At 35.0% G+C, this 18,665-nt stretch overlaps 1 long non-coding RNA gene across 1 annotated transcript in view; it reads left to right on the forward strand.

Annotated features, from left to right (window-relative positions):
- LOC110257744 (uncharacterized) overlaps positions 1–18,665 on the forward strand; it is a 296,540-nt gene that overhangs the window by 8,382 nt on the left and 269,493 nt on the right. The window contains exon 2 of the long non-coding RNA XR_014835223.1: positions 6,049–6,238. This is a non-coding gene — a long non-coding RNA (uncharacterized LOC110257744). The remainder of the gene's footprint in view (positions 1–6,048; positions 6,239–18,665) is intronic.

Here is an 18,665-nt window from a genome sequence, read left to right on the forward strand (position 1 = left end):
GACATTTCTCTGGTATGTAGAACTGTGTGTATGAGCAAAGTAACTTTTAAAAATTGTGTTTATATATTCTTTATTAGAGTATAGTTGATTTATAATATTAGTTTCAGATGTACAGCATAGTGATTTGGTATTTTTATACATTATTCTCCATTTAAAGTAATTGCAAAATACTGGCTATATTTCCCTGTGCTGTACAATATATCATTGTTTCTTATTTATTTTATACATAATAGTTTGTTCCTCTTAATCCCCTTTCCCTATCTTGCCTTTCCCTTCCTTGCCTCTCCCATTGGTAGCCACTAGTTTGTTCTCTGTTTTGTTTTGAGTCTGTTTCTGTTCTGTTATATATATTCATTTGTGTACATTTTTTTTTGGTCTTTTTGTCTTTTTAGGGCCGCATCCTCGGCATATGAAGGTTCCCAGGCTAGGGGCTGAATCGGGGCTGCAGCTGCCAATCTACAGCACAGCACAGCACAGCAACACAGAATCTGAGCCGTGTCTGCAACCTATACCACAGCTCATGGCAACGCAGGATCCTTAACCCACTGAGCGAGGCCAGAGATTGAACCTGTGTCCTCATGAATGCTAGTGGGGTTCACTAACTACTAAGCCATGATGGGAACTCCTCATTTGTGTAATTTTTTTAGATTCCTCATATAAGCGATAACATATTTATCTTCCTGTCTGACTTATTTTATTAAATATAATACCCTCTAGGTCCATACACATTGTTGCAAGTGGCAGAATTTCATTCTTTTTTATGGGTAATAGTCTTATATATATATATTTTGTGTGTATATATGTGTATATGTATATCACACCTTTTTTCCAATTGATTTTTTTCCTTTAAGTTTTATTCAAGTATAGTTGTGATAATTTTTGCTGTACAACACAATGATTCAGTTATACATATACACAGATCCATTCTCTTTCAGATTCATTTCCCACATCTGTATCACAGAATATTGGGTAGAGTTCCCTGTGCAGCTCCCAGTTGACCAGTCATTCCATATACCACAGTGTGCATATGCCAGTCCCAAACCCCCAGTCCATCCCACCTCCCACATGTCCCCTTTGGTAACCATATGTTTTTCAAAATTTGTGAGTCTGTTTCTGTTCTGCAAATTAGTTCATTTGTAACTTTTTTTAAGATTCCACATGTAAGTGATATCATATGATGTTTCTCTTTCATGGTCTGACTTCACTTAGTATGATGGTTTCTAGGTTCATCCATGTTGCTGTAAATGCCATTATTTCATTCTTTTTATGGCCAAGTAACATTCCAAGTTATATATGTACCACAGCTTTACACTTTGATCTGTCGATGGACACTTAGGTTGCTTCCTTATCTCAGCTTCCTTATCTTATAAATAATGCTGCTGTGGACATTGGGGTGCATTATCTTTTTGTGTTAGTGTTTTCATTTTTATCAGCTATGTACCCAGGAGTGGAACTACTGGATCATATATGGTAGTTCTATTTTTGATTTTTTTTTGAGAAACCTCCATGTTATTTTCCATGGTGGTTGCACCAATTTATGTTTCACCAACAGTGTAGGAGGGTTTTTTTTCCCTCCAGATCCTCTCCAGAATTTATATCTGTAGGCTTTTTAATGGTGGCCATTCTGATGGTGTGAAACGAAACCTCGTTATGGCTTTGCTTTGCATTTATCTAATAATTAGTGATGTTGAGCATCTTTTTTTTTTTTAATTTTCCCACTGTACAGCAAGGGGATCAAGTTATCCTTACATGTATACATTACAATTACATTTATTTTCCCCACCCTTTGTTCTGTTGCAACATGAGTATCTAGACAAAGTTCTCAATGCTACTCAGCAGGATCTCCTTGTAAATCTATTCTAAGTTGTGTCTGATAAGCCCAAGCTCCCGATCCCTCCCACTCTCTGAGCATCTTTTAAAATGCCTGTTAGCAATCTGTACGTCTACTTTGGCAAAAAGTCTATTTAGGTTCTCTACCCATTTTTAAATTGGATTTTTTTATATTGAGTTGTGTAAGTTATTTATATATTTTTGGATATTAACCCCTTATGGGTCATACAGTTTACAAGTATTTTCTCCATTCAGTAGGTTGTCTTTTAATTTCATTGATGGTTTCCTTTACTGTGCAAAAACTGAGTGAAGTAACTTTTGTGTTACTGACATCTTTTAATTCAGCAAATGAACTTTAATCTCATAATAAGTACTTCCTTTTCAGACAGAAAAGATCATTCTAAATGAGTTTACCTTGTTTGGCATCTATTAAATTCAAATTAAACATTCTTAATTAAAATTATGCATTGGTTTACTTGGTATGTTTTTAAAGTTCTTTAATTAAGGGTCAGTACAGCATAGCCTTTCATATACCAAGGCCATTAAGTCCTATAAAAAAGGGTAAATTGTGTAGTACAGTGTTTCATATGTGTAAATCTCAGTTTTATTAAAGTGCATTGGCTTTTGATGAACATTTGATCAGTTACTTATAATGTAAAAAGGATAGCTGAACAGTGGGCACATACTTAGTCAAAAGTCCAAATGTAGCCCTGGGAGTGAAAGGGAAGAACAAAAATTTTCCTTGATAATCACAAATAATAATGTTATCTTTAGAATGTCCTAAAATGGTTTTATAATAGAGCTGTTAATGGTTCATTAAATCTTGGCTATGCAAAGTGTGGTCCTCTGACCAGCAATGCCAGCATCATCTGGGAGCTTGCTAGGAATGCAAAAATCTCAGGCCTTGCCTCAAAACTACTGAATCTGCTGTTGAGCAAGAGCCCCAAGATGATTTGTATGCACATTCAAGCTTGCAAATCACTCCATAAATCTCTGCTTCTCAAATTTTTTGCTCTTTGGTATCACCTGGGAAGTTTGAAAAATAACTGAGAACTGGATTGCACTCTGAGAGATTCTGATTTAATTAGTATAAGATGTGACCTAAACGTGGAGATTTTGAGAAGTGCCCCAGGTAATTCTAATGAGCAGCTAAGTTTGAGGATCATTGGTCTTAAAAATAAAACCCAAAGTCATACTCATTATGTAATAATAATTATAATAACAATCATCATAGTAATATTGGGGGATAATAAAGTCTTCAGAAAGCACAGATGGAAGCAAACCTGGAAACTGTAATTAATGAAAATATTTTATCCCATTATCATATTAATACTGATCAATTTATTAGATTAGCAGAGTGATAAGGGGATGGGACAGGAGTGGTGTTGAAGGGTAAGACTTAAAACATGGGTGAGGCAGAGTAACCTAGACCCTGAAAAGTACCAAAATACATGGTCTTCAGTAGTGAGGGTTGAATACCTGTACTAGGGTGATTAGCACAGGTTCAGCATCATTCATCTTTGGAAAATTGGGACCTCAAGAAAACGCAAGTGGTTCTCTTGTGATTTCCTGCCCTGTTGAGAGCATTGATATATACACATGACATGTATGGAATTCATAAGAAGAAAGGGGACAAGCCAGGTATTATCACTGCCTTAGCCTCAGTCCTCATAATCTCTCATAGCAGTGAATGAACTCCTAACTGGCCTCCCTGCCTGTCATCATCCCCCTACACTGTTCATCTTCCAAATGCTTCCAGAGTGATCTTTCTAAAGTATGATTTTGATCCCATCAAGCCATTGCTTAAAAAACACTCCAAACACATCCCATTAAGATTTACTGAGCATCAGATACTTTTGTTCTCCAAACAAGGTCTATGAGCTGGGTGTTTCTTAGCCCATTGTACAGATTAAGAAAGCAATGTCCTTTTTCATGGGGAGAATATTTCATGGCAGAGACAAAATTCAACTTCTGATCTGCCTGGATCTTCACTACCTCCCTAACATGGTATATAAGATCCTTCGTCATCTTTAAACTTTTCCCTGATGTTATGGATGCCATCATAGATACTACACATCCTCAAAATATGTCATGCTTCTTGCTATTCCTCTAAACTATTGAACATGATACTTGTTTCTATAATGTCCTCCTTAAAAAAAAATCTATGAACTCTTACATAGCCTTCCAAATTTCAAATTCAGTGTTGTTTCCTACATTAAGTTTTCTTTTCCCTAAACACTTTAAGTAGGATTTATATTTCTTCAGTATAATTATAGTGCTTTCTACATATCCTATTAGCTTTCAACATATTGTTTTGTAATTATCTTGATGTCTTTATTATAAAATGAGGTTCTTAAAAATGCAAATGACATTTTATTCATTTTTGTGAGCAGTATCTTCTTCATCTTAGGAAGTATATCAGCCAGTCCATTTGGGCTAAGTTATACCGTATAACAACCACTTGTAAACTCAGTGGTCTGAGAGAGCAAAGGTGTGTTTCCTGCTTATGATATGGGTGGACTGTGATGCCATTTCATGCTATCTTCACTCTAAGATTCGAGTCGAGAGAGCAAATTCCATCTGGAACATTGCTGGTTTTGTGACACAGGGGAAGGTAATAAAAGGTGATCCACAAGATTATAAATTTTCTCCTTAGAACTGACACCACTTCTATCCATACTTTATTCGCTAAAGCAAGTCATATGGCTACTTCTAATTTCAGTAGTGTCATGATGTATAATTTTACTGCAGGAACGAGCATTTCAAGTTACACGGCCAAGCCTGATGTCAATGAGACATGGCTATGTGAGCCTCTCTCCAGTGAGAGGAAGCAATGAACAATACTATCTAGGGCTGCCTACAGCCCAAGCATGTTGCCTATTTGTCACACAATGAAGTTACATTTTACACAAACTTGTATTATGTTCCTTTTAAATATTAAAGCATTGAAATATTAATAAGATCCTACTTTAAGCATAAAAGTTAAAATAGTGCAAATTTCTTATTTAAATATTCACCTCAAAAATCATATAATTTCAAAACTGGAGGGCCAATTGAATTGAAAACTCAGCTCTGTTGCCAAGTGGCAACCCTATTTTAATCAGATCATGGAAATACCATCATCCTTTGTTAGGCCTAGTCTTTACCAGATATCAGAGAGCATATTTCTTATATGTAATTTTACCTTTTATAGGCAAACAACCCCATATTTCAACCCATTCACCACTCTTCTGCTTTTCAAATGTAATTCCCAATTTTATCCCTGATATGCCCACTAAACCACTTCCACAGAGACTTCAAAGCAACTCAAATTGCTTCTCCCCCTCATACATGTGAATATAAATATAATGCTCAGGTCCAGAATCAGTTTTGTGGATTAGATGAATCACAACATTATATTTTTTAAAATGGGATCTATAGCATTCTCCTAGTTAATACAAAAAAGAAAAAACAATGAAGTCCCAATTCTGTTTTCCATTATCCAGCCAATTAACAAACGAATTAATTGGGCCCAAAAACTTTTTCCTTCTTTGTCAGTAATCACCAAGTAAAAACCTGATTGAAAAATGTTAAACTTTGCTTAACAACTGCTACAAAAAGAAAGAAAGAAGGAAGGAAAGAAGAAGGGAGAAAGTGAAAGTGAGGAAGGAAGGAAGAGTGAAAAAGAAACTTTTTTCCTATCAAATGTATACCTTTTATATTTAACTTAATATCATGGCACCATTCATCCCAAGGTCTTTTACTATAGTTCTTATGTAGCCTTGCAGGTGTGTGTTATTACCATAAAAGCTGACTATTCCTGCTCCAAGTGCTCCACACACACTTGCATGTGCCACGATGCTCCTACAAATAGTGTGATGCACCTTTGAAACATAAACTGATAACATAGAATTTTCTGTAACAGTCATTTTGAAGATGAATTAAACAAAAGCTTTTACCCAAATATGAGCAGTTAACTCACATAAGATAATTAAAAGGTTTTATGCCTAAATACTTTATTTAAATCTTTACTGAAATCACTGAGACACTGTGCACATACAGATGTCTGAAAATTCAAGCTCTGTCAATAAGGGTATTTTTCAATGTGTCCTGCTTGTTTGACTTGTTTTGCATTACTAAACAATAGCATTCTATTCACTAAGCAGATTTTTATTGAGCACTTACTGTATTACACTTACTTTGCTAAGCATTTTCTGTTGATTATTTCATTCAATATAGGAGTCTCAGGAAATACTTTATTTGAAAGTCATATTTAAGTGAGACCCTGAAGGGTACATGGGATTTGACAGGGGAATGAAGAGGCTTTCAGATGGAACATACAGCCAGACCAAAACCTTCAAGTGAAAAACATCTTGACATGTTCAAGGAACTGAAAAGAGACACATGTGGCTGGGATAGAGTGTGAGAGGTAAGAAGTCAAGTAAGTTGACAATACCATCACCATTTAAGGAGATGTCAAACTAATGTACTTTTTCTTTATATAGTTTATGAGTGTCGATTTGTATTTTAACATAAAAAAGGAAATCTCGCTTGGGTATGGAGAAGAGGGAATCCTCCTATACGGTTTGTGGGAATGTAACTTGGTGTAGCAGTTATCAAAAACAGTGTGGAAGTTCCTTAAAAAATAATAGAGTTGCTATATGATCCAGCAAACCCATTCTTGGGCATATATCTGAAAAAGATGAAAACTCTAATTCAAAAAGATATATGCACCCCAATGTTGACAGCACTATTTACAATAGCCAAGATATGGAAACATCCTAAGTGCCCATCTAACAGACAATTGGTTTAAGATGTGATATTTGAGTTCCTCTCATGGCTCAGTGGTTAACAAACCCAACTAGGATCCATGAGGGTGCAGGTTCGATCCCTGGGCTCACTCACTGGGTTAAGGATCCGGCATTGCCATGAGCTGTGGTGTAGGTTGCAGATGCAGCTCGGATCCTGCATTGCTGTGGCTGTGGTGTAGGCTAGCAGCTGTAGCTCCAATTTGACCCCTAGCCTGGAAACCTCCATATGTTGGGGGTGTGGCCCTAAAAAGACAGAAGACAAAGAAAAAAGAAGATGAAAAGATGTGATATATATGTATATGGGGGCACACACATATACACACACTGGAATACTATTCAGCCATAAAAAGAATGAAATATTGCCATTTGCAACAACATGGATAGACCTAGAGAATATCATCCTAAGTGAAATCAGTCAAAGAAAGACAAATATTATATATCATTTATTTGTAGAATCTAAAAAAAAATACAAATAAATTTATTTACAAAACAGAAACAGACTTGCAGACATAGAAAACAAACTTACAGTTACCAAAGGGAAAGGGAGGGGGTAGGGATAAATTAAGAATATATGTTATGTGGTATATATACACAATGGAATATTACTCAGCCATAAAAAATAAAATAATGCCATTTGCAGCAACATGTATGGAACTAGAGATGCTTATACTAAGTGAAGTAAGTCAGAAAGAGAAAGACAAATACCATATGATTTCGCTTATATCTGGAATCGAATATATGGCACAAATGAACTTTTCCACAGAAAAGAAAATCATGGACATGGAGAATAGACTTGTGGTTGCCAAGAGGGAGGAGGAGGGAGTGGGAGGGACTGGGAATTTGGGGTTAATAGATGCAAACTGTTGCCTTCAGAATGGATAAGCAATGGGATCCTGCTCTATATAGCACTGGGAACTATGTCAGGTCACTTGCGATAGAGCATGATAATGTGAGAAAAAAAGAATGTATACATGTATGTGTGACTGGGTCACCTTGCTGTGCAGTAGGAAATTGACAGGACACTGTAAATCAGCTATAATGGAAACAATAAAAATCATTATATTAAAAAAATAAAATGTAACTTGTTCCAAAAAAAAAAGAATATATCCTTAATGGATACAGACTACTATATACAAAACAGATAAGCGAAACAGACTTACTGTATATCACAGGGAACTATATTCAATATCTTATAATAATCTATAATGGAAAAATCTGGAAAAAAATGTATGTAACTGAATCATTTTGCTATACACCTGAAACTAACACAATATTGTAAATCACCTATACATCAATTTTAAAAAGGCTCACTTCCCTTTTTCTTACATTTGCAGACATAAAAGAAAATTTTATCGTGAATATCCTACAACAAATAATCTGGCAGAGTAGAATTATAGAATGGGTTATGTCTTTCACATTTCTGCTAGTGAGACTGAAGAGGCTGTTCTTAGGCATATGATTTTTTTTTTTCTGGGTGATTCTGTGTTTTATCTTCACACTGATATCATAGTAGCTTGAGGAGTTTTATATATTGGCAAGAGTCAAACATACATTTTGAAAGGCAGTAAATCCAGCCTAAGTTGAGTGGATTTCTATCTTTTGGAGTACTCTACCATCACAATACTGTTGACACAATTTAGATTTCTTAGTAACTTCAGTGAGAATGAGTACTTAAGAGACCAGCCAAATAGTGTCTTATGTTTAAATACAGCATTTGATACTTTCCCCCTTCTTCCCATGGCAGTGACTGAATATCTATCAGGATTTTGCTTCATGTTGTTTCCTTGGGTTTATCTTCTCTGAAATACATAATTCATTTCACTTTAAAATTTTTGAAATGGTCAAATAATTTCCGTCTCTCTTCCATGTCTCTTATTAAAGCCTTAGTTGGATAAGTTTAGGTTTGTCTGTTTGTGGCACTCAGTCATTCAATCCAAAGTAATAGTACCTTGAAAAACAAAGGAGTTCACTTAAATCTCATTTATAGTTAGTTTGGGGATGGAAACATCTTGGCTGCTAAGACATCTCCATGTTCAATAAGGACCCATCATGCACATCTTTCTATCTTCCTTCTCCACTGTGACTGTTAGCCTACTGCTTACAGTCAATGTGCCTTCTGTAGCTCCAGCCATCAAATTCACATTCCAGCCATCAGGAAGATGAATGAGACAAAGAATAAGTGGTAAATGATTTCCTTTAAACCTGTTTACTCAAAAGCTAACATGCCACCATTTTCTTTATGTATCATTGAACAGAACTTCGTCACAAAGCCATACCTGGCTGAAAATGAAGACTAAGAAAAGTAGTCTTTATTTTGCACAACCATGTGCTCTGCTAAAAATCAGAAGTTCTATTACTAGGAAAGGAGAAAATGGATTTTTGGAGTTGCAGCCATCTCTAGCATAGAATATGTTCCAAAGTATAAAAATAAATAAGCTATTCTATCTGATGAATGAAATGTTATGCCTTTTTAAAGTCTTAATTATCCTCCTTTCCCCTGCTTCTGCCACCCACCACCCATCCTGTAGGACTTACAACAAATGCCCGAGCCTCTCTATCATTTTGTAATAAGCAGCTCGTCTTGAGACGTATGAATTATGTTTACTATATTTTAAAATAAGTGTTCTTGACCTAGAGTTCTCATTTGGAGCACCAAAATATAACAGTAATTCTCATTTGGGTCGAATAATTACAGTCTATCAAAAATATTACTCAAAGGTGTTCATTTTATTGATGTAAAATTCATATTACACAAATTAACCATTTTAACCATTTTTTACTTTATTATTTTTATTAAACTATAGTTGATTTACAGTGTTGTACCAATTTCTACTTTACAGTGTAGTAGCCTAGTCATACACATATATACATTCTTTTTCTCATACTATCTTCCACCATGTTCTATCCCAAGAGATTGGATATAGTTTCCTGTGTGGTACAGTAGGACCTCATTGCTTATCCATTCTAAATGTAGTAGTTTGCATATACCAACCATATTCATGTATAATTCAGTGCCTTTTAGTATATTTACAATGTTGTGCAACCATCACCAGTATCTAATTCCAGAAAATGTCATCATCTCACAAAGAAATATTGAATCCATTAAGCAGTCACTCCACATTCCTGTTTCCCACCAAAACCCTAGCAAACACTGATCTGCTTTCTGTATCTAGGAATTTGCCTGTTCTGCACATTTCATATAAATGGAATCATACAATATGTGGCCTTTTGTGTGTGGCCTATTTCACTTACTGTGGTGTTTTCAAGGTTCATCCATGTTGTGGGATACACCAGTACTTCTTTCCTTTTTATGGCCAAATTTATCTCATTGTGCAAATGTACCACATATTGTCTATCCATTCCTCAATTGATGGATCCTGGGTTTTTTCTACTTTTTAGTTATTATGAATAATGCTGCTATCAGCATTTTTTTTTCAAATTTTTGTTTGAATGTATGTTTTCATTTTTCTTGGGTATATACTGTATGAGTAGAATTGCTGGGTTATATGATGACTCTAAATTTAACTTTTTGAGGAACCTCCAAACTGTTTTCACAGAACTGGCAATTTATGAGGGTTACAACTTCTCTATATCCTTACCAACATTTCTTATTTTCTGTTTGTTTCATTCCTTTCTAATTATAGCATCCCAGTGTTTTAATTATAGCATCCTAGTGGGTGTGAACTGGTATTTCATAATGGTTTTTATTTATATTTTCTTAATGATTAATGATATTAAGAATCTTTGTATGTATTCATTGACCATTTATATGTATATCATTTTATTTTATTTTATTACTCAAATGAATTTCTCACATCTGTAGTTGTATAATGATCATAACAATCTAGTTTCACAGGATTTCCATCCCACAGCCCAAGCACATCCCCCCACCCCCCAAACTGTCTCACCTCCAGAGACCATAAGCTTCTCAATGTCTGTGAGTCAGCATCTGTTCTGCAAAGAAGTTCAGTCTGTCCTTTTTTCAGATTCCACATGTCAGTGAAAGCACTTGACGTTGGTGTCTCATTGTATGGCTGACTTCACTCAGCATGATAATTTCTAGGTCCATCCATGTTGCTAAAAATGCTGGTATTTCATTCCTTTTAATGGCTGAGTAATATTCTATTGTGTATATGTACCACTTCTTCTGGATCCACTCCTCTGTCAATGGACATTTAGGTTGTTTCCATGTCTTGGCTATTGCAAGATGTTGCTGTCGTTTATGTCAGAGAGGGTTTGGCCTATGTTTTCCTCTAAGAGTTTTATAGTGTCTGGTCTCATATGTAGGTCTTTAATCCATTTGGAGTTTATTTTTGTGTATGGTGTTAGGGAGTGTTCTAATTTCCTTCTTTTCCATGTGGCTGTCCAGTTTCCCCAGCACCACTTATTGAACAGGCTGTCCTTTCTCCATTGTATGTTCTTGCCTCCTCTGTCATAGATGAGTTGGCTGTAGGTGTGTAGGTTTAATTCTGGGCTTTCCCTCCTGTTCCACTGATCTATATTTCTGTCTTTGTGCCAGTACTGTATGGTTTTGATGATTATAGTATAGTCTGAATTCCAGGAGCCTGATTCCTCTAGCTGCATTTTTCTTTTTCAGGATGTCTTTGGCTAATCTGGGTCTTTTGTGTTTCCAAACACACTTCAAAATATTTTGTTTGGGTTTTGTGAAAAATGTCCTTGGTAATTTGATAGGGATTGCATTGAATCTGTAGATTGCCTTAGGCAGTATAGTCATTTTGGTAATAATGACTCTTCCAATCCACAAGCATGGTATATCTTTCCATCTATTTGTGTCATCTTTGATTTCTTTCATCAGTGGCTTATAGTTTTCAAAGTACAGGTCTTTTGTCTCTTTAGGTAGGTTTACTCCTAGGTATTTTATTCTTTTGGATGCGATGGTAAACAGGATTGCTTCCCTAATTTCTCTTTCTGCTCTTTCATTGTTAGTGTATAGAAATGCCATCGATTTCTGTGTATTAATTTTGTATCCTGCGACTTTGCCAAATTCGTGGATGAGCTCCAACAGTTTTCTGGTAGAGTCTTTAGGATTCTCTGGGTATAGTATCATGTCATCTGCACATAGTGATAGTTTTACTTCTTCCTTTCCAAATTGGATTCCTTTTTTTTCTTTTACTTCTCTGATTGCCATGGCTAGGACTTCCAGAACTATGTTGAAGAGTAGTGGCGCGAGCGGACATCCTTGCCTTGTTCCTGATCTCAGTGGGAATTCTTTCAGCTTTTCATCATTGAGAATGATGTTAGCTGTGGGTTTGTTATATGTGGCTTTTATTATGTTGAGGTAGGTTCCCGCTATGCCCACTTTCTGAAGGGTTTTTCTCAGAAATGGGTGTTGGATTTTGTCAAAGGCATTTTCTGTGTCTATTGAGAGGATCATATGGTTTTTATTCTTATAGCAACATCTTCTCAGATCCACCTCTTAGAGTATTGACAATAAAAACAAAAATAAACAAATGGGACCTAATCAAACTTAAAAGTTTCTGCACAGCAAAGGAAACCCTAAACAACACAAAAACACAACCCACAGAATGGGAGGACATATTTGCAAATGAATCGACTGACAAGGGATCAATCTCCAAAATTTATAAACACCTCCTACCGCTCAATACCAAAACAACAAACAACCCCATCCAAAAATGGGCAGAAGATCTAAACAGACAGTTCTCCAAAGAAGACATACAGATGGCCAAAACACACATGAAAAGATGTTCAACATCACTCATTATTAGAGAAATGCACATCAAAACCACTCCAAGGTACCACCTTACACCAGCCAGAATGGCCATCAGCAAAACGTCTACAAACAATAAGTGCTGGAGAGGGGGTGGAGACAAAGGAACCCTAGTACACTGTTGGTGGCATTGTCAATTGGTGCAACCACTGTGGAAAGCAGTATGGAGATGCCTCAGAAAACTAAAAATAGAACTACCATTTGATCCAGCAATCCCACTCCTGGGCATCTATCCAGAGAAAACCACGACTCGCAGAGACACATGTACTCCGATGTTCATAGCAGCAGTATTTGCAATCGCCAAGACATGGAAACAACCTAAATGTCCATTGACAGAAGAGTGGATCCAGAAGAAGTGGTACATATACACAATGGAATATTACTCAGCCATTAAAAGGAATGAAATACCAGCATTTTTAGCAACATGGATGGACCTAGAAATTATCATGCTGAGTGAAGTCAGCCATACAATGAGACACCAACGTCAAGTGCTTTCACTGACATGTGGAATCTGAAAAAAGGACAGACTGAACTTCTTTGCAGAACAGATGCTGACTCACAGACATTGAGAAGCTTATGGTCTCTGGAGGTGAAACAGTTTGGGGGGTGGGGGGATGTGCTTGGGCTGTGGGATGGAAATCCTGTGAAACTAGATTGTTATGATCATTATACAACTACAGATGTGATAAATTCATTTGAGTAATAAAAAAATTTAAAAAAATGGATTGTGATAATCATTGTACAACTATAAATATAATAAAATTCATTGAGTAATTTTTAAAAAAAGAAACCACTGCCTAATTATCTATGGTCACAAAGTGTGTATATATATATATATATATATATCCTTTGAAGAGTATATATATGTATATGCACACACATATATATTTAGTTTTAGCGCTGACATTTAGGTCTTTGATCCATTCTGAATTAATTTTTCTATATGCTATGAAATAGGGGTACAAATTCATTTTTTTACACATGGATATCCATTTATCCCCAAACCACTTGTTTTGTTTTAATGGTTACACCTGAGGCACATGGAAGTTCTGTGGCTAGGGGATCCTAGCTGCAGCTTCTGAGACAATGCTGGATCCTTTAGCCTACTGTGTAGGGCCAGGGTTTGAACCCTTGACTCTGTAGTGACCCGAGCTGCTGCAGTAGGATTCTTAGCCCACTGTGCCATGGTGGAAATCCCCCAACGCCATTTGTTGAAAAGACTGTCCTTTCCACATTGAATGATATTGGCACCCTTGTTGAAAATCAGTATTTATAAAGGTTTATTTCTGGCTTCTCAGTTTTATTCCACTAATCTATATGACTATTCTCATGACAGTACTATACTGTTTTGTTAAAATAGCTTTGTAGTAAATTTTGAAATCGAGAAATGTAAAGTCATCCAACTTTATACTTCTTTTTCTGGATTGTTTTTCTATTTGTGAGTCATGGTAGTTCCATACAGATTTTAAAATTAGTTCATTTCTGCAGAAAAAAGGCATTAAATTTTGATGGAAATTTCATTGAATCTTTAGATCAATTTGAAAAGAATTGCTATCTTAACATTAAATCTTCCAATCCATGAACACAGGATGTATTTCCATTTGTTTAGCTCTTCTTTAATTTCTTTCATAAATGTTTTATAGTTTTCATTGGATAAGTCTCACACCTCTTTGGTTATAATTTATGCGTAAGTATTTGATTTTTCTTTGTACTATTGTAAATGGAATTTTCTTAAATTTGTGTTCAGATTGTTCATTGCTAGTTTTATAGAAATACAGTTGATGTTTTTATTGAAGTAGAATTGAGTTGCAACGTTGCGTTACTTTCTACTATACAGCAAAGTGATTCAATTATAGGAATATATGTATAACTGAATGAATATATATACATTCTTCTTCATATTCTTTTTTACTCTGGTTTATTAAAGGATATTGAATATAGTTTCCCGTGCTATAGAGTAGAACCTCTTTGCTTATTCATTCTGTATATAATAATTTGCATCTGCTAGCCACAAATTCCCAGTCCATCCCTCCCCACCCCCTTGCCCTTGGCAACCACAAGTCTTTTCTCTCTGTTGAAAAACAGTTAATTTTTTTTATGTTGATCTTATATCCTGCAACTTTCTTTTTTAGGAGAAATGGCTTTTTAAGTTATTTTATATGGTTTTCTGTATATCAGGTTATGTCATTGCTATGATCTTAGTATGATAATTTTACTCGTTTCCTTCCAATTTTGATATCTTTCATCACTTTTTCTTGCCTAAGTGCCCTGGATAGAACTTCCAGTACACTGTTGAATATAAATGCTGGAAGCAGACATATTTGGCTTATTCCTCTTACAGTAAAAGCTTTCAGTCTTTCACCGTTATGTCAGCTGTGGATTTTTCATAGGTGCTCTTTATCAAATTGAGGTAGCTCCACCTCTATTCCTGGTTCGTTGAGGTTGTGTGTGTGTGTGTGTGTGTGTGTGTGTGTGTGTCATAAAAGGTTACCGGATTTTGTCTAGTGCTTTTTCTTCAACATTTGAGGTGGTCTTTCACCTCATTTCTATTTATGATATATTACATTAATTGATTTTTATATGTTGAATCACCCTTATATTCCTGAGATAAGTTCCACTGGGCATGGTTATAATAATCCTTTTAACTTAGTGCTGGATTAATTTTGCTAGTAGTTTGTTGAGGATTTTTGTGTACATATTCATAAGGAATATTGGTCTGTAGTTTTCTCGTGATGTCTTCATATCATTTTGGTATCAGGGTAATACTCGTGAAATGAGTTTAGAAGTAATCCCTTCTTTTTTGGAAAAGTTTGAGGATTGGTGTTAACTGGTATTTAAATATTTGACAGAATTTATTAGAAAATCCATGTGGTCCATTTCTTTGTTGGAAATTGTTTGCTTGATGATTCAAACTCTTGTTATAGATTTTCTGTTTCTTGTTGAGTCAGTTTTGGTAGTTTGTGTATTTAGGAGTTTGTCCATTTAGGTTATTTAACTTGTTGGTATATAATCATTCATAGTATTCTCTTATAGTCCTTTTATTTCTGCAAGATATCTAGTAATGTCCGCATTATATTTCCTGATTTTAGTAATTTGAGTCTACTCTCTTTTGTCCTTAGTCTAGCTAATGTTTGTCAATTTTGTTCCTCTTTTGAAGAAACCAAATTTTGGTTCCATTGATTCTATCATTTTTCTATTCTCTATTTTATTTATCTTCATTCTAATCTGTATTATTTCCTTCTGTCTACTAGTTTTATATTTAGTTCACTCTTTTTCTGATGCCTTAAGTTAAAATTTATGTCATTGTTTTGAGATATTTCTTCTTTTTTAATGTAAGAATTTATGTTGAAATCTATAAATTTCCCTTTTAGTACTGTTTTTGCTGCATCTCTTAAGTTTTGCTATGTTGTGCTTTCATTGTTATCCATCTCAAATATATATTACTTGCTCTGGTGATCCCCTTTACCCATTTTCTGTTTAAGAATGCTATTTAATTTCCAAGTATTTATGAATTTTCCAGATTTACTTCTGTTATTAATGTCTAATTTCATGTCATTGTGATCAGAACAGGCATTTGTATGAATTCATCTTTTTTTTAAAACAATTTATTGAGACTTCTTCTTTGGCCCAATGTGCAGTATATCCTGGAGAATGTTCCATGTGTACTTAAAAAAATATGTAACATGCTCTTGTTGGAAGTTATGCTCTGTATATGTCTGTTAGGTCTTATTGATTTATAGTGTTATTCAAGTCTTATGTTTCCTTATTGATCATCTATCTAGTTGTTTGAGTCATTACTATGAGTGAAGTATTGAATTCTCCAGCTACTATGGTTAAACTCTCTATATTTCCTTCAGTTCTATTAGCTTTTGCTTCATATCTTGGAGCACTACTGTTAGAAGTGTATTTTTTATAATTGCTGTATTTTTTCAATTAATTGACCCACTAATCCTAATGGATTAATCCAATTATATTTAATAGAATTACTGATTAAGAAGGACTTATCTCTATCATTCTGCTTTTTGTTTTCTATATGTCATATTTTTTTCTCCCCACTTCATCCCTTACTCTCTTGTGTTTAATAGTATTTTTAGTGTACTGTTTTGATTTCCTTCTTGTTTCTTTTATGATACATTTTAAAATTGTTTTCTTTATGGTTGCTTTGGGGGTTACAATTAACATCTTGATTTATAATAATCCAGTTCACATTAATACAAATTTAATTCTAAGAAATTTAAGAATTTTGAATTCTAAGAATTTTAAGAATTTAAGCCATTTTCATGGCTTTAGGTCATGGGGAACAGAGTGACTTAAGGTTGTTGAGAGTCATAAAAGCACAGGTAAGCAGATTAACAGAGCCTTTTAAAATACAACAGAGCCTTTTATCTCACTGATGGGTGACTGGACAATTCAAATGGTTTAAACTAATGGTTATCAATTCAAATTATTTTTGAGAAAAGATAATATATTGAATAAAAATAAATATGTAATGGTTATAATTTTCTATTTAGGTACATCATTGAGAAAATCTTGGTAGATAGGAAAATAGATGGGCAACAGTACACTATCTATGAACAAGGATACATGATCACATTTTACCATAGAGAGAAACTCTATACCTTTCTATCACCTACTTATGCAAAAATGTCAGTAATGAATACATTTGAAGGACTGATGGAGTCATCGTATTAAAAAAAGCAAGTGTTTTTTCTAACAGAAATTCAGAGTTTTAAACAATATCTTACAAGGATGGAAAGAGGTGTAAAGCAAGTAAGTGTCCAAATAATATTTGGTTACTTCCAAATTCAGATCTGCAATCAATGTATTTACCATCAAAGACTACTGGGAGAGAGGAAGGGAGAGGAGGAGGAAAAGAAGGAAGGAAGGGGGGAAGGGAGGAAGGAAGTGAGGAAGGGAATGAGAACCCTCATCCCTAAACTCATTTCCAAGGGATGAATCACACAAAGTTTTAAAATAATTTAAAGAAGCGTTTTACCTCCCAGGTCAACTATGAAGAGTATATTGAGGTTTGTTGTTAGTATTGCTACTTAAATATTTGTTATTCTATGTGTAGATGTGTGCTGTTAAAGCCTAATGCCCCAAAGTTTACCAGAGAGAAACCTAGAGTCTGACATAATCCTATTTATCACCTCGATGAAGTGAGAAGGGTGCACCCCAGAGAAACTGTGGATCACTGCTCTCAATGAGAGGAAAGATGGAGGCATCTTTTGTAAGGTTTGGGTTCCTGTTAAAGGATTTAGTGGAGGGAGGGTCTCAGTGAAGTGGGGATCAGTCCTAAACTGGTTAGTGTTTCTGAGGTGGGATGGGGAAGCAAGTGGGTCGGGCGTTTACCAGTTTAACAGTTAGGTATCCCCAGTGATTGAAATAGTGAAGTGTACCTGGGAGTTACTGGTAAGAAAACAGTAAAAATTCGAATCAGGCCAGGGGGTGGGGATAGTTGTTGCATAGCCTTGAGAAAACCAGTGTTTCCTATTAATTTTGCAACTATTGTCTGTTTCTATCCTCCCAGCATATTTAACAACAGAGCTCCTCTTTTTCTGTTTTAATACGAGAGTTTTTTTTTTCAGTCTTAGACAGATTTTCACTTTTTAGTATGTATATTCTAGCCATCTGTTGAGTGTCATATATAATTGAGAGCTTATTTAGTTGCAAATGACATTAAGTCTTTAAAGATACTCGATTACAAAAGCATAATGATGAACAAATTTCTATTCTTTTGGCTAAATTTGAATTCTCTATTTAAAATTGACTTGGAAGTAAAAGTCTCTAGGATCTCCTTTTCTCTGTCTTAATCATTGACTCTTAGGGGACATAAAACAGGAGGATTAATCAAGTTTTGCCTCTAGCAGTTATGCTGTTTTTTTTGTTTGTTTGTTTTGTTTTTAATCTTTCACACTAGTAACAGAGCTAGTTTCATACAAACCTCAGTCATAAAGAAATTGGCCTGGGGTACCTGCAAACTCCTTGAGGGCCAGGATCTTGTTATATTCACATTTGTAACTCCTCCCAGCTTAACACAAGGCCTTGTATATATGACTCTCAACACGTATTTGCTGGATTGAATCCTATTTGAAAAAGAATTTTGAGAACACTGCATAAAAGATTGAGTATATTATGAGACGAGAAAGAAAGAACTGTTGATCTTAACTGTACCTGGAAGTGTGTATGTCATTTTAATGCTTTCCCAAAGGCTAAGGGATAATCAATCTTTGGAGACAAAACTGTATTCTTTTTTTTCAAAGGAAAAGTGAGTTTCTACATAGATCTAGTGAAGT

This window comes from Sus scrofa, chromosome X (genome assembly GCF_054392235.1).
Source record: "Sus scrofa isolate SSC_HxYL_T2T_F1_AM1 chromosome X, Sscrofa_HxYL_maternal_Yorkshire_Landrace_v2.0, whole genome shotgun sequence".
In the NCBI taxonomy this organism is placed as follows: domain Eukaryota; kingdom Metazoa; phylum Chordata; class Mammalia; order Artiodactyla; family Suidae; genus Sus; species Sus scrofa.